Source organism: Musca vetustissima, unplaced genomic scaffold, assembly GCF_032173495.1.
Source record: "Musca vetustissima isolate MV318-11 ecotype Yass unplaced genomic scaffold, APGP_CSIRO_Mvet_v1 utg21748, whole genome shotgun sequence".
Lineage (NCBI taxonomy): Eukaryota > Metazoa > Arthropoda > Insecta > Diptera > Muscidae > Musca > Musca vetustissima.
The window spans coordinates 13,885-28,431 of NW_026888978.1; positions in this window are offsets into that span (position 1 = coordinate 13,885).

Genomic DNA, 14,547 nt, shown 5'->3' on the forward strand with positions numbered 1-14,547 from the left:
AAAAGTGAACCTATACCGATAATTCTACAAACCGGTTTATGTAAACAATTGTGTACACCAAATACAAATTTCAGCAATTTGTAATGAAAACCGCAAAGCGTGGACTTATACTAATAACGCATGGAATATACAATCCTCAAACTACTGCAATTTAGATAACATAGTGTAGGAATTAGCGAATATTTGGGGTTATACATATATTATTGAAACCCAATATTTTAGTTATGTATGTATCTCAATTCTTCCCTTCAGGAATTATAATTTTATGGAGAAGATGCCGGAATCCTACCGACATACATGAAATACAAATTTCAATTTACAACAAAGTCTTAGAACACGACCCAAAACGCGGAACAAATCGGATAACTATTTTAATATAAAAAGGGGGTTATATGGGGACTACCCCTAATAGGGGACGAATACAAAAAACCAAATTTCAGCGAATTCGGTTGAAAAACGCGCTCAAAAACCCCAAAATACCGAAATTGGGGATGCTCTTATATTGGGGCTACCCGAAAAAGTGGACCGATATTTATAATTTTTAGTGGCGACATTTGGTACCCAAAAAGAACCCAGTGTACCATATTGGGCTGTACCCTTATGTGGGGGCTATGCCTAAACGTGGACCGATATAACCCATTTTCGAAAATTTTAAGGATCTATCTCAATTCCTTCAGAAGATAGCGTGATTACAACAGACGGACGGGCTAGATCGTCTTAGAATTTTACCCTGATCAATACTTATTGAAAATTTCGATGAGTTAAAAAATGGAATGACAAAATTAATATATCCTCCACACTATGGTGGAGGATATAAAAAGGGTTTGAAAATTCTGAAATAATAAAAGAGAACCTTAACTTTTGGGAATCAGCTTCGAAAGTGATTCCCACTGCGCCAAAATTGTTCCAACAACTTCTTGACGTGAAAGCCATCGAATTGTTGAGTGATTAAAAACAACATGAATATCTGTACCGAATTATTCCTGAAACATTGAAAAATCATCTCTCTCATAGAACAGTTACAGAAATAATAATTAATTAATATTAATATCTTCACTGAATTTATCAATCGGGAATACTGAATTTGAATCGGCATAGGACACTACGTTTAAACGATGGCAAATTCATCCATTCGTAACGACAGCGGGAGATGGCGATTCATTCCACTTATAATACTTTTAAGTGAGAATAATTTGATACAATTTAGAAATAGTGCTAAATATGTCATTGGGGTGCTATTGTATTTTTGACTTCCAAATAGTGCTAAAATTAGTACAATTGTACCAACTTTTGCATCCCTGTATCATATGGTCGGTTCTATCCGACTATACAGCTCCGCGCACAAGTTTTTTTTTTATTTTTTGCATTTCCATAGTGGAATTGCCCTGAAATAAGGGCAAGGTATATCTTCCACTAGGCCGAAAAAGACGATTTATGTATCAATTAGTTTGCTCTCGACCGGCACAATTGGACAAAGAAATTTGGAAAAATACATTACGCGGCGATTTATGTATCGATTAGTTTTTGGGTCTTCGAAGTCATACAACGACGGATGTTCGTGAAAGAATCACTTCGGAGCCAATGGTTGTTTTTTTCTTCAGAAGCAATGTTCATGTGGCAATTGTTCCATTCGAACAATTCTAAATTCGGCTGAGAACAGCAGCTTTTTGATCGTCCAAAATATGGAATTGATGGGTTTAAGGCCGTACAGAACTGAAATGTGACCATCCTTCCCAAAATTCTTAAATTTGAGAGGTACCCTTATACGAATTTTTGTTAGTGTGGTTTGACACTCAATAAGAATTTAAAATTCTAAACTACAACCGCAATTTAATACCGAAATTTGGGAAGTTATCTTTATATGGAGACTATCCTAAAAAGAAAAGAATATTCATGATTTTTGATAGGGAGAAATGCTACCCAATTAGAATTCAATGTTCCAAATTACAGTCTATTCGATTGGAAGATGTGCAAAAATCCCAAAAATTCCGAATATTTGGGGGAACCCTTATTTGCGTCTAAGCTGAAAAGGGGACCAATATTGATAATTTTTGGTATTGAAAATTAAAAATAAAAAGTGTCTAATCTCCCCAAAATACCGAAATTTGTGGAGTTGCCGTTAAAAAGTGGAGAGATTTATTCGTAATGTCAACAAGCTGATGGTCGGAAAGTATGTTATAAATCGTCATATAATTTTATTCTGCATAAGAGTACTGTAAAATTCTAAAATATTTTAACTTCCTTTTCTAAATCCAAATTTATTATTTTTATAATATTTCCCAAAATTCTGAAATTTGGGAGGTACTTTTATACGAATTTTTGGTAGTGTGATTTGACACTCAATAAGAATTTAAAATTCTAAATTACAACCGCAATTTAATACCGAAATTTGGGAGGTACCTTTATATGGAGACTATCCTAAAAAGGAAACAATATTCATGATTTTAGATAGGGAAAAATGCTACCCAGTTAAAATTCAATGTTCCAAATTACAGTCTATTCGACTGGAAAATGTGCAAAAATCCCAAAAATTCCGAATATTTGGAGGGAACGGTTATTTGGGTCTAAGCTTAAAAGGGGACCAATATTGATAATTTTTGGTATTGAAAATTAAAAATAAAATGTGTCCAATTTCCCCAAAATACCGAAATTTGGGAGTTGCCGTTAAAAAGTGGAGAGATTTATTCGTAATGTCAACAAGCGGATGGACGAAAAGATGGTTATAAATCGACATATAATTTAATTCTGCAAAATTCTAAAATATTTTAATTTCCTTTTCTAAATCCAAATTTATTATTTTTATAATAGTTCTCTTTTGGGTAATTGAAAGTTTTTTTTTTTAATTTTACCAAATAAAGTATATTATTAAAAATAGCTCTGCTTAAGAAATTCCTCATTTTAATTTAACTTTAACGATTAAATTTGAAAATATTGTACCCTTATTTACATTAAATATTTATTAGCGGGTTTTAAAAATTGTCTGGCACTTAACTTTTCTTCCCGCACCAAAGTATATTTAGTTTGCCACAGATGTAGCCGCAAATTTCTATTAAAATAACTTTGGCAGTGTGGGACTATGGACCCAAAAACGTGCGCACACACACGCCATATGGGGAATTAAAAAGGATACTATCTATGAATGAGAGTATTTATAGAGGAAATGTATGTATGCACGCACACACTCAAATGTTCGTCCATTTACTCCTTTTCTCCAAAAAACAACGACTAAATGCGATACTAATTGTCGATTAGAACTCTATACTTTAGGAAAAACACTTCCGCAATCTCATAGTGATGGCACAAAATGGCCGCAGACTCCGTGACTAGTAAAGTTTTTGGTGCTGTTGTATGATTCACACACACACACGGACGGATACTATACACACTATCATTAAATTCTCATATATGAAACAGAGTCCGAGGAGAGTGGCAAAATAAAATAATATGATGGGAGCCAATTGAAATGAAATTTGCAATAGACCCCGCTGTGAAGAACTTTGGATATGTAGAGAAAATTGGAACAATTATACTTCGATTTTGAAATGAACCCTAACATTAAAAAACATTCTTCATTATTAAAGTGACAACATGATTTATAATTTTTGGAAACACATCACCTCTTTCATATATTGGCTTACACCTTCTCGAAAATGTTATAATTTTTTAGGTTCCAATCACTGTCCACCTGATGTTATAAGTTTTGAAATCAAACATTTAGCTTTTGAGGAAAAATAAATCCATTATTTTTATATGAATTATAGGACTTTATTTAACATGCTTCGGAATGTCCGATTTGGGCCAAATATGCGCCGTTTTGTTGTATGATTTGTTGTCATTTTAAAGGTAACTTCATAATGCCTCTCTCATAGAAGTCCTGTTCTCTATTTGCAAAAAAAAAAAACTCTAGTAGTCGAGGGTATAATAATGGAGGGTAACCGTTTGTAACTCATCTTGATCAGGGTAAAATTCTAAGACGATCTAGCCATGTCCGTCCGTCTGTCCGTCCGTCTGTTGTAATCACGCTATCTTCTGAAGGAATTGAGATAGGGTGCTGAAATTTTGCAAAGGTTTGTCTGCAGGCAGGTCAAGTTCGAAGATGGGATATATCGGTCCACGTTTAGGCATAGCTCCCATATAACAGTACCTCCCAATTTTCGGTATTTTGGGGTTTTTGAGCGCGTTTTTCAACCGAGTACGCTGAAAATTGGTACATTGAGTTCTTATTGGGTACTAAATGTCTCCAAAATTATAAATATAGGTCCACTTTTTCTGGTAGCCCACATATAACGGTACCTCCTCATTCTCAGTATTTTGGGGGTTTTGATCGTATTTTGTCCACCGAATTTGAATTCTTAATAGGTACCAAATCTCTCCACAAAAAATTATAAATAAAGGTCCATTTTTTCGGATAGCCCTCATATAAGGGTACCCCCAATTATCGGTATTTTGGGGTTCTTGAGCGCGTTTTTCAACCGAGTTCGCTCAAATTTGGTACTTTGTGGTAACAAATCTCCTTACCAAAATTTTTTAATATTCGCCCCCTTTTTGGGGTCGTCCCCATATAACTCCCTTTTTTATATTAAAATAGTTATATGATTTGTTCCGTGTTTGGGTTTGGTTCTAAGACACTGTTGTAATCATTTCATCTGCGGAAGATACGAAAAAAAACTAGAACATAAGGTTCGATAATTAACCTTATATATTCATATATATGAACTGTAACCCGCATTTAGGCCTAGCCCCTGGGTGGGAGGTACCAGAAGAACTGGACCGAAATCAAAAATTTTTGAAACAAATTTGGTCCAAAGAAACATGGGGTCTAGGATTAATATTTAGAACCATAACCGGTTTGTAGAAATGTCGGTATAGGTACACTTTTTGGTATGTTCCCTATATTTTTATGGTGGAGGGTATGTAAAGTTCAGCCCGGCCGAACTTAACGCTTTTTCACTTGTTTATCATTAAAGAAATTTGACAAAGATGATAATCGCTTGGTGTTAAGTCCGGACTGTATGCCGGTTGCACTGCCGGATCACACACTGTAGATGTGTGTGACCTAGCGTTGTCCTGGTGGAATACGACACCTCTCCTGTTGGCCAATAGTAAATGGTTTAAAAAAGTTTTGTGGTCGATTTTTAGCTCCTATGCGATGTTTCGACTGCTATCATACCGATCAACTTCGATCATTTCTCCGATTTTATCGACATTTTCGATAACCGGCCTGTGCGTGGTGCGTCTTTAACATCAAAAATTCCTGAACGGAGTCTACAAAACCAAAATTGTACATAATTGGCTGTTATTTGGCTTGCATTTTCGCATTTGTCAAAGTAGAACTGTTAAATGTATCGAATTTTCTCTTTGTTGTTTAGTATTTAAATGCACCAAACAAAAAACAACAAATTAATTATACCCTACACAACTATGTTGTCAGGGTATTATAGCTTTGTGCAGCCCCAAAAGTTTGTAACGCAGCGAAATATTGGGTCTAGACCCACCTTTAAGTATACCGATCGTCATTTCTCGACTAACTGAGTCGATCTAGACATGTGTGTCCGTCCGTCCGTCCATTATAACCGTCCACCAATCTTCACGAAATTTTGCATGTAGGATGGGTTCTGGCCAATGAAGACCCCTTTTTGGAAAATATGGACCAAAACCTTTATTTGTGTCGGTTTTTCTTGTCGCTCCAAAGGCCGCAATTATTCCCCAAACACCGCGAATTTTTGCATGGAGAAGAGGATCTGGCTAAAGAATAAGCATGCCTGTTTTGGTAAAGATAGGTCAATATTTAACGGCCCTGACTTTTGTGTTGAAAGTATACCCAAGAGGAGAGGTTGACCTTTAAATTGATACCAATTTTGTTGTCGTATGTACTCGGATGTGGGAGTTACACTTAAATATTTACTGGTGCTTACGTACTCAGATATTATTTAGTAACCCATTACCAAACTAGGAGACGGAAATATAGCGCTCATCGCTTTGAAATTTTCCATTAGTATCCAGGATGATCACATAGTAATATTGGGATGAAGTGGACCGAAAACTTAACCACAATTAAAAGCCGAACATCACATAACAACCCACGTTGAAGGGAATCTGGACATCTAATTAGAAGGACTGTATTGAATATTAGTAATATTTGTTGACCTCTAGTGGGTCAAGAGTGCAAATATCGCGAAATATTTCCCAAGCTCAGAATATAGAACAGCAAAAAGTTAGAACCGCAGAAAGTTGTGTACGGTATCATATGTTCTGCCCCGTTCGACTATACTGCTCCGCTCACTGGTTTTTTACTGCGAAATGCCACCCTTCCAATGAGCATAAGTCTGAAATTGTTTGATCGATAATTCACGAGAAATCTATCAGTACAACCCTCTGCCGAAAAAATAATGGCAGATATATAATATATACCGTTTTCAATCGATCATTGCAGAGAGGAGGCATTTTATCCCCTGAGAACTTCAAATTGTTATGAACATTGAACTGTGTTAAATATTTTCTGTAAAGTTGTCCTTTGTACTATGAGAAACAGAATCGCTGAAGTTCAAACACTTCGGTTGAATTAACCTCCTTATTCAACCAAACGAATTTTAAAATACTTAAAATTGGTCGGCCAATATTAAAACATGGAACACTGAAATAAGATAAGAGACTATTAATTCCCCAAGAAATTTATATGCGAAATTACACCCACTTAGGTTGGAAAATAGGGCAAGGATATTCAAGAATCCGTCATGACATTCTTATGGCGACTATGTGAAAATATGTGAATATATCGAGCCATATTCGCCAAAAAAACGTAACCCTCAATTTGAAAATTTACAGGAGAAGGTTTAGTTTTAATAAATTCAGATTTAATAAAGCTTTTATTTTGAAATTTAGAATTATAGTTTAAAACGAAACTAGTTTGTAACAAAACTATAGTTCTAAATTTCAAAATAATAGCTTTATTAAATCTGAATTTATTAAAACAAATCCTTCTCCTGTAAAATTTTAAATTGAGGGTTACGTTTTTTGGCGAATATGGCTCGATATTTAAAATATTATGCCACGATGGTTTTTTATCCCTTGAGAGCCCAATCTTGAAATTACGGCCACATCGGTGGAATAAATGAAGATACACCCTTTAAACTAATTTTAATGCGAAAAGTTAACTCCCTTTTTCGGTATTTCGATTTATTTTCTATATTTTGTCAAACTACACCACTGTACCCTTTACCGACCACGTCCCATATACTACACAACAACAACGCCAATGCTTTATAAAACTCTATTATCACACTTTTAATACACGATAATCATTTCGAATATTTAATGTCTGGTTGAGACTCTTCTCGCCCAAGAGATTTACTGCTAAAGAGTTTGGACTAAACGAAACGCAATCACACAAACACATACACACTTCTACTCATCAACACCCATTATTATGGTTCCTATTCATGTTCGTGTATATCAAATGTGTATGTGTTTGTTTATACAATTATATACATATTTATGTGTGTACATAGAGTAGCGACACTTATATGCATATATAACAACATTAACTAGAAAGTACAAAAAAAAAAAAAAAAAAAAAACAGGAAATAAAGTCATTGAGCGACACCGAGTGAAAGAGACAGAGAAAGTGTCTGTGTGCATGTGTGTTTTCAAGAGAATAAGTAATTCTGATAGTATAATGAAAACAAAAAAACAACAACCCAAACAACTAACTTTAAGTAAATGCATTTGGTGAACTGATATAAAAGTTGTGCCAAGAATATCATTATAAGTTATGTGTGTGTGCTAGTGAATGGTGTATAGTGGTGTACGTGTGTAGAAGTGCGAATTATTATTAAATTCAATTTCATTATAGCGTATAGTTTACTGTTGCTAAGTTGAGATGGTGTTTTTTTTAGGGAATGATCGGATTTTAGTGAGATATTATTTTATGCATGATAAATAACTACTGTTTTAAAATAATTTATATATAGACTAATAAAATTTTGAGTTAAGTAGTTACGATTAAATCAATCTTTTGAGTCTATCTTAAAAAATAAGAGTTGTATTATGTACGGTTTGCATGATCTAGGTATACCCTACACTATGAAAAAGACTTACAATACGGAAACTACCGAAAAGTCAGGAGGCATATTTTATTGACATATGGAACATAGGACGGAATTGTTAAAAGTATGATTTTACTAGCCATATTTTTTTTAGATTTTTTATCAGATTGTTTCTAATACATACTCGTTAAAAAAGTTCCATATAGTTCCATATTAAATTTGTCCATCCATATGCAACTCCTCAAAATATTTTTCGGAGACATCCATTTTATGGGATCTTATCTGTGTAATCTATTGGAAGTGACTGTAATTTGTTTTCGGAAAATAGGCAAGTGTGTTCACTTTAACCCCATATATACTCTTATGCCTACCTTGACCAACCTGATGAAATATAGGTCTTCGCTTCACATTTTTGTAATACCGACGTTTTTATCTCGCCTACCATGAGGTCGACAATCAAAATACTTTAAATCGATCGCGAACCTTATATGGGATTAATGTCATAATAGGGTCCTATATGCAATTTTTCTGAGATATGATATGAACATGAAACCACCAAATGGCGACGATGTAGAAAGTATTAACCAAGGAAGAATCTGAACATGCAGACAAATGTACGTGGCTAAATTGAAATATAATTTTACTCCAATCAAAATAAAAATCATTGATCGGAGCAGTATAGTCGGACGGGGCCGACCATATGATACCCTACACAACTATCACGAAAATTTAACTTTCTGCGATTCTATATTCTGAGCTTGGGCAATATTTTGCGATATTTGCACCTTCTTGACCGAGTATAGACCAACAGCTCCACTTTCTAACCCTGCTGGCATATTTTCCAAATCATGTTTTCTCGAGATGAGTATTTACGCCATAAAATACAAATTTGGTCACTTTAGGTTTTAATTGATTGCCGCTCGGAATATTGACCGATAATCACCTAAACAGCCGTTCTAAGTATTTGGTCAGATCGCCTTCACCGTGTAAAATATGTGATGTTCTGCAATTAATAACGGCCTCTAAATTGTATCTCAACATCACTGAAAAGTATAGGCGTCGTCCTTGACCATAATCGGAACTTCATTAAAAATTTCAAAGGGATCAGCGCGAGATTTGCGACTTCTAGTGAGGTAGTAATAATACTAAACAGTATCGTAACACATATACGAGTACACCTCTAAATATTTACGTATAACTCCCACATCTGAGTACATACAACAATAGAATTGGTATCAATTTAAACGTCAACCATACCTCTTGGATATACTATCAACATCTCCGTTCCATATCCTTCAGGAGTACATAGAATACAAATTTTATCATTTTTGACACAAAAGCCTGGGTCCATTTGACCCGCTAAATATTGACAGATTTTCATCAGTCAATATTTTTCTTCTATGGGCAGATTTCCTTCCTGGTGTAAAATTTCGCGACCAGAAAAACAGACAAAAAAATAAAGTCGTTGGTCCATTATTACCATGAAATGGGTTCTTTGGCCAGAACCAGATAGGACGACTCAGCTAGTCGATACTTAAAGGTGGTCTAGGACCAATATTTCGCGGCTGTACAAACTCTTGGGACTGCACAAAGCTATAATACCCTGACAACATAGTTGTGTAGGGTATAAATATTTACTCCGAAAAGACATGGTCCTGCGAAAGAGTACATGATCTCTTGTGGGTTTGGAACGCTTCAACAGCGGTACTATATGGCAGATAATCCATCAATTCCACATATTGGTCGCTCAAAAGGGCACTGGTTTAAACAGAGCTCACAGTGTCAAGGTGCACAATGATACATGTCAAAGGAAATTAAGCCAATTTGTTCGATCTTCTATTTTCTTGACAAAACGTTTGTTGGATTTGTCTCATCTTTGAAGATCCACACGGTCAACTGTGGTTTTGTTTCGGACTCATACGTATATATCCATGATCCGTCACCTGTGAAAATCTCATAAACATCTTTTAAAGTACCGCTATTGAATTTTTTTAAAAATGTTTTTACACCAACTTACGGCTAGTAGTTTACGCAATACCAAATATATGCAGGTGGAATAAATGCCTAAGGATACCTATTTCTCATGGTAGATAACATGGTGAGGAGACATGACCGTTTGTGATCGACCTCCATTTTGGAGCGAAACCTATTTTCCAGGAGAAACGAATATCCTAAAGAAGCTCTGCTTGTATATTTTCAATTTTTGTTGCGGATATAATCCAATATGTACATAATAATATATACACAAATAGTTATCCGCGTAGTAGCAACGTGTTTTTAGTGACCAATGACGAATACTTTGAAAATATGAAATGACCAACATTTCAGAACGCCATTTTGTAGTTATGTTAATTAAATTAGCATTAAAACGGGTAAAAGCAAGTACCCTTTGCCACTTGACAGAAGCACTAGTATTACAGAAACAACAACTCTTTTTTCATTTAAATTTCCTCCTCCATTTTTTTTGTTTTATGTACATTTAGTTATTTCCTGATTTCAGAATTGAAATAAACCAACCAAGCAAGAAAACATGTAGATTTAATGATAAAAAAATTCAACGGTACTTGAACTTTAACTGATGACCTGCTTTAGCAAATTTTATGCCGTTTTTCATCATCATCAGCGTCATTATTACCAGGTTAAACATTCAGATTGATTGCAGAATGTTGTTGGTGTAGTAGTAGTTGTTGTTTTTCTAGTTTATGTTCATGGTCGTAGTTGAGCTTTTTAGTGCATACGAGTGCATATGTTGGTATGTGATGCACATTTTTATTGAAACACTGAGAGATTTGATTTTAATTGAATTGGAAATAAGAGGTCTGTTATTTGGTGCTCAACTGAGCAAATAATCGAAATGACTAGTTGTGTCAGTTGTAAAAAATAGGTATTTGTTTCTATATTCTGCGCTACACAGAGGCTTGCAAGCAATGTTATACCCTCCAAGACCTAATGGAGAGTACATTAAGATTTTAAATACTCAAAATAATCATTATAAAATCTATATATTTTCTTGATCTTGGAATACTTATGTGTCGATTTAGAAATGTTCGTCCGTTTGTGACATTCAGGACGGGATAGACATATATCTTGGACTATAATGACCCATTTCAAATATCAAGCATTCTTGAAGAAATACATATTAATGTTTTTCTGTAAACATTGTAAGATTAATGATAAAGAATAATCAATAGATTATATTAAATTTATATTCTTGCTATTCTTAGAAAGTACAAAACTCGACGGTATGTTATGGGATGGGTAGAATATGTAGTACATGCTCACTTATTGATAAAGTACCCGATTTAATGAGAACGTCACTCGTTAATATCTGCTAAAATATACCTACCTTCTGCTAAAAATATACCTATATGTCAATGGTAACGTAAAAAAAATTCCAAGGAATATTCTTTTAAGAAATTTTGCATATAGGATAGGTTCTGCACAAAGAAGACCCCTATTCTGGTCGCTGTAGAGGCCACAATTATGACCCAAAACCACGAAATTTTACTCCAGTCATGGAATCTGGCGAAATAATAAGCATGACTGTTTTGATGAAGATCGGTCAATATTTAGCGGGTCAAATGAACTCAGAATTTTATGTGAAAATTGCCAAAATTTGTATTCTGTGGCGTATATATTTACTCCTGAAGGACATCGGACATACAGTAGTGTTTGGCCTTTAAATTGATATCAATTATATTGTTGTATGTACTCGGATAAGGAGTTATACGTGCGTATTTAAAGGTGTCTATGTGTTATGATATTTTTTAGTATTACTATTACCCCACTAGAAGCCGCAAATGTCGCGTTGATCGCTTTGAAATTTCACCTCAAGTTTCGATTATAGTCAAGGACGGCGCCTATAATTTTCGGTGATGAGGAAATGATATTTAGGGGGTGCAATGAACCGAAAACTTTTTTGTCATATTTTCTAGTCGCTCTAGATGGCTAGAACTTCACATATATTTTTCACGTTGAAGGGGATCTAACTAAATAGTTAGAACGCCTGTTTTGATGATGATCGGTCAATATTCCGAGGATCAAATCAACAAAAACTTAAAGTGGCAAAGTTGTTATTTTATGGATTAAATATTCGCCTTGGAAAAACCAAATTTATAAAATATGCCAGGGTTAGAAAGTGGAACTGTTGAACTATAATCGGTCTTCGCGGTACATATCGCGAAATATTGCCCAGGATCTAAATATAGAACCGCAGAAAGTTAGATTTTAGTGATATTTCTGTATGATATCATATGGTCGGCCCCGTCCGACTATACTGCTCAGCTAACTGTTTAAAACAAAGCTTTGTTTTAAACAGTTTCGATAATACCAGGTTTTGGTATTATCGAATATTATAGCTGCATTTTATAACGATATGGATGTAATTAATTTTGAGTTCTTGGCGGATAATAAACCTCTTTGTAGAACATTTCCAATATGTTTATATGCTTTGACATAGATCACTCCATTTTTTATATATTTAAGAGTTTCCAAGCCACTACGGTGTAATGTGGAGGATGATGAATTTCTTTGAAGGAAATGCCCAATATTGGCTTTGAAAATTTTTACGAACCTACACGAATTTTCCCTACCGATGTAGTTGTAATTTGGCATTTTGAATTATGGTGAGATGGCGACAAAAATTAAGCGGGACTTATTTTGAACATGTTTTTTTACCAAGAACCAGGCAAACTAAATTACAGCCTTGGAAATGCGAATAAAACCCTCAAGTAACCGACATTTGGATGGTTGTTTTACATACTTGTTACACCATTTACTTTTAAAATGTATACCAGCCTCAAAAACCTCGAAATGCCAGAGTATTGCCTTTTCGGTTAAAAATTCGCCTAAAATCCTGAAAATTGGAAGGGATCTGTGATTTAAAGGAATCTTTTTCTGTGCACATATATGACAGCCTCCAAAGGTCCGAAAGGCCACATTAGAGCCTTTTCGGTCGAAACATGCAGCTGAAACCTTCAAAATACCTAAAAAGTTTGTTCCCATATATGGGAGCTTTATTAAAACGTGGACCGATATACCCTATTTGCTATACAACACAACCTAGAAGCAGTGGCAAAATAAATATTTTCATCTCTATCCTGATTCCAGTATGCAGACGGCTACATCGACATAAAATTGTATTATAATCTAGAAAATATATAATTTTTGGGGTATCCGACGATTAATATATACACGATCTTATGGTGGAAGGTGTACAGAATTTTCTAACCAAACTAATTATATATAAATCGGATAAAAATTATCTAGTCCGACAACATAACCTACATATAAGATTTCGACCGATTCTTGGTATATTTTGGTATGCGCACAGTATTGCGTAGGATATAAAAAAATCGGTCCGTTCTAACATAACATTGTTTCCACATTTTGAACAGAAACATAAAAACCAAATGACAGAAACATTTTCTACTTTGAAAAGCGTCCTTGGTACCACCTGACGCTTTACAAAACATCTAACCATACCTTTAGATTTTTTGAAATTTCAATTAATTTAATACGGTACATATTTTAACTAAGCTTGGCACCGGGTATTTAAGAATCCATTCGAATAGTTTTCCGAATATAGAGTCTATTGGATAAACGTGGCATCATTAGAAGCTATACCTCAATCTGAACCTGCGGATGATGCCTCCTCCATACCATCTTTCAAACGAGCATTTTGTTCTTTATGTCACTATCCTACCCCATTTCCAAAATTGAATTCATATGTAACAGTAATATTATTTATACTGGACCATTAGAGGGAGATCCAAAATATATCTTATTCCTTTCGCATAATTTCGAAAATATAATATCCCTGAATAATTCAGCTAATGCAGATTAGAGCGCGAAATAGCCGTCATTGCCTACTCTATCCCTTCTACAGTTTATCTTTTCGTATATTCCCATTTATATTTAAAAAATAAAAAAATTGATTGTCAAAAGTCACAGGCAACCAGTGAGTGTTCTGAGCTTTAGTGGAGGGAATTGTGCACACTAAACCCTCAAATCAGATTTATGAATGATGGACAGTGGTTTACTTCGGATACATTAAAAGATATGAATGAACATGTGAATGAATCGTGGTGAGACAAAAAGCTTGCACACACACACATAAATAATATCATTGACACCACATCAACACGGTGTTGAGCTGGACTGACCAAACAGCATTCAAACCAATGACATTTCATCTTCTCTAGCACCGACCAGACATCATTATAATCAGTAGCATTATTATCATTGACCGGACAGCAGCAACCGCAATTCTTTTTTACTGTGTGTGTCAATGTATGTGTGTGTTTGGTTTCAATTCAATTATTCAATTTACAAAAAAGAACGGTAGGGAGAAAAAGAGAGAGAGTGGTCACACAGACTCACATTCATGGTCCATGGAGAATACTTTTTAGTTGAGTATGAACAAAAGTAAAAAACCCAAATCATTTATTATCCATTTATCATTATGTCCGGACGTGCAAAATTTCGAATTTAAAAATAAAAA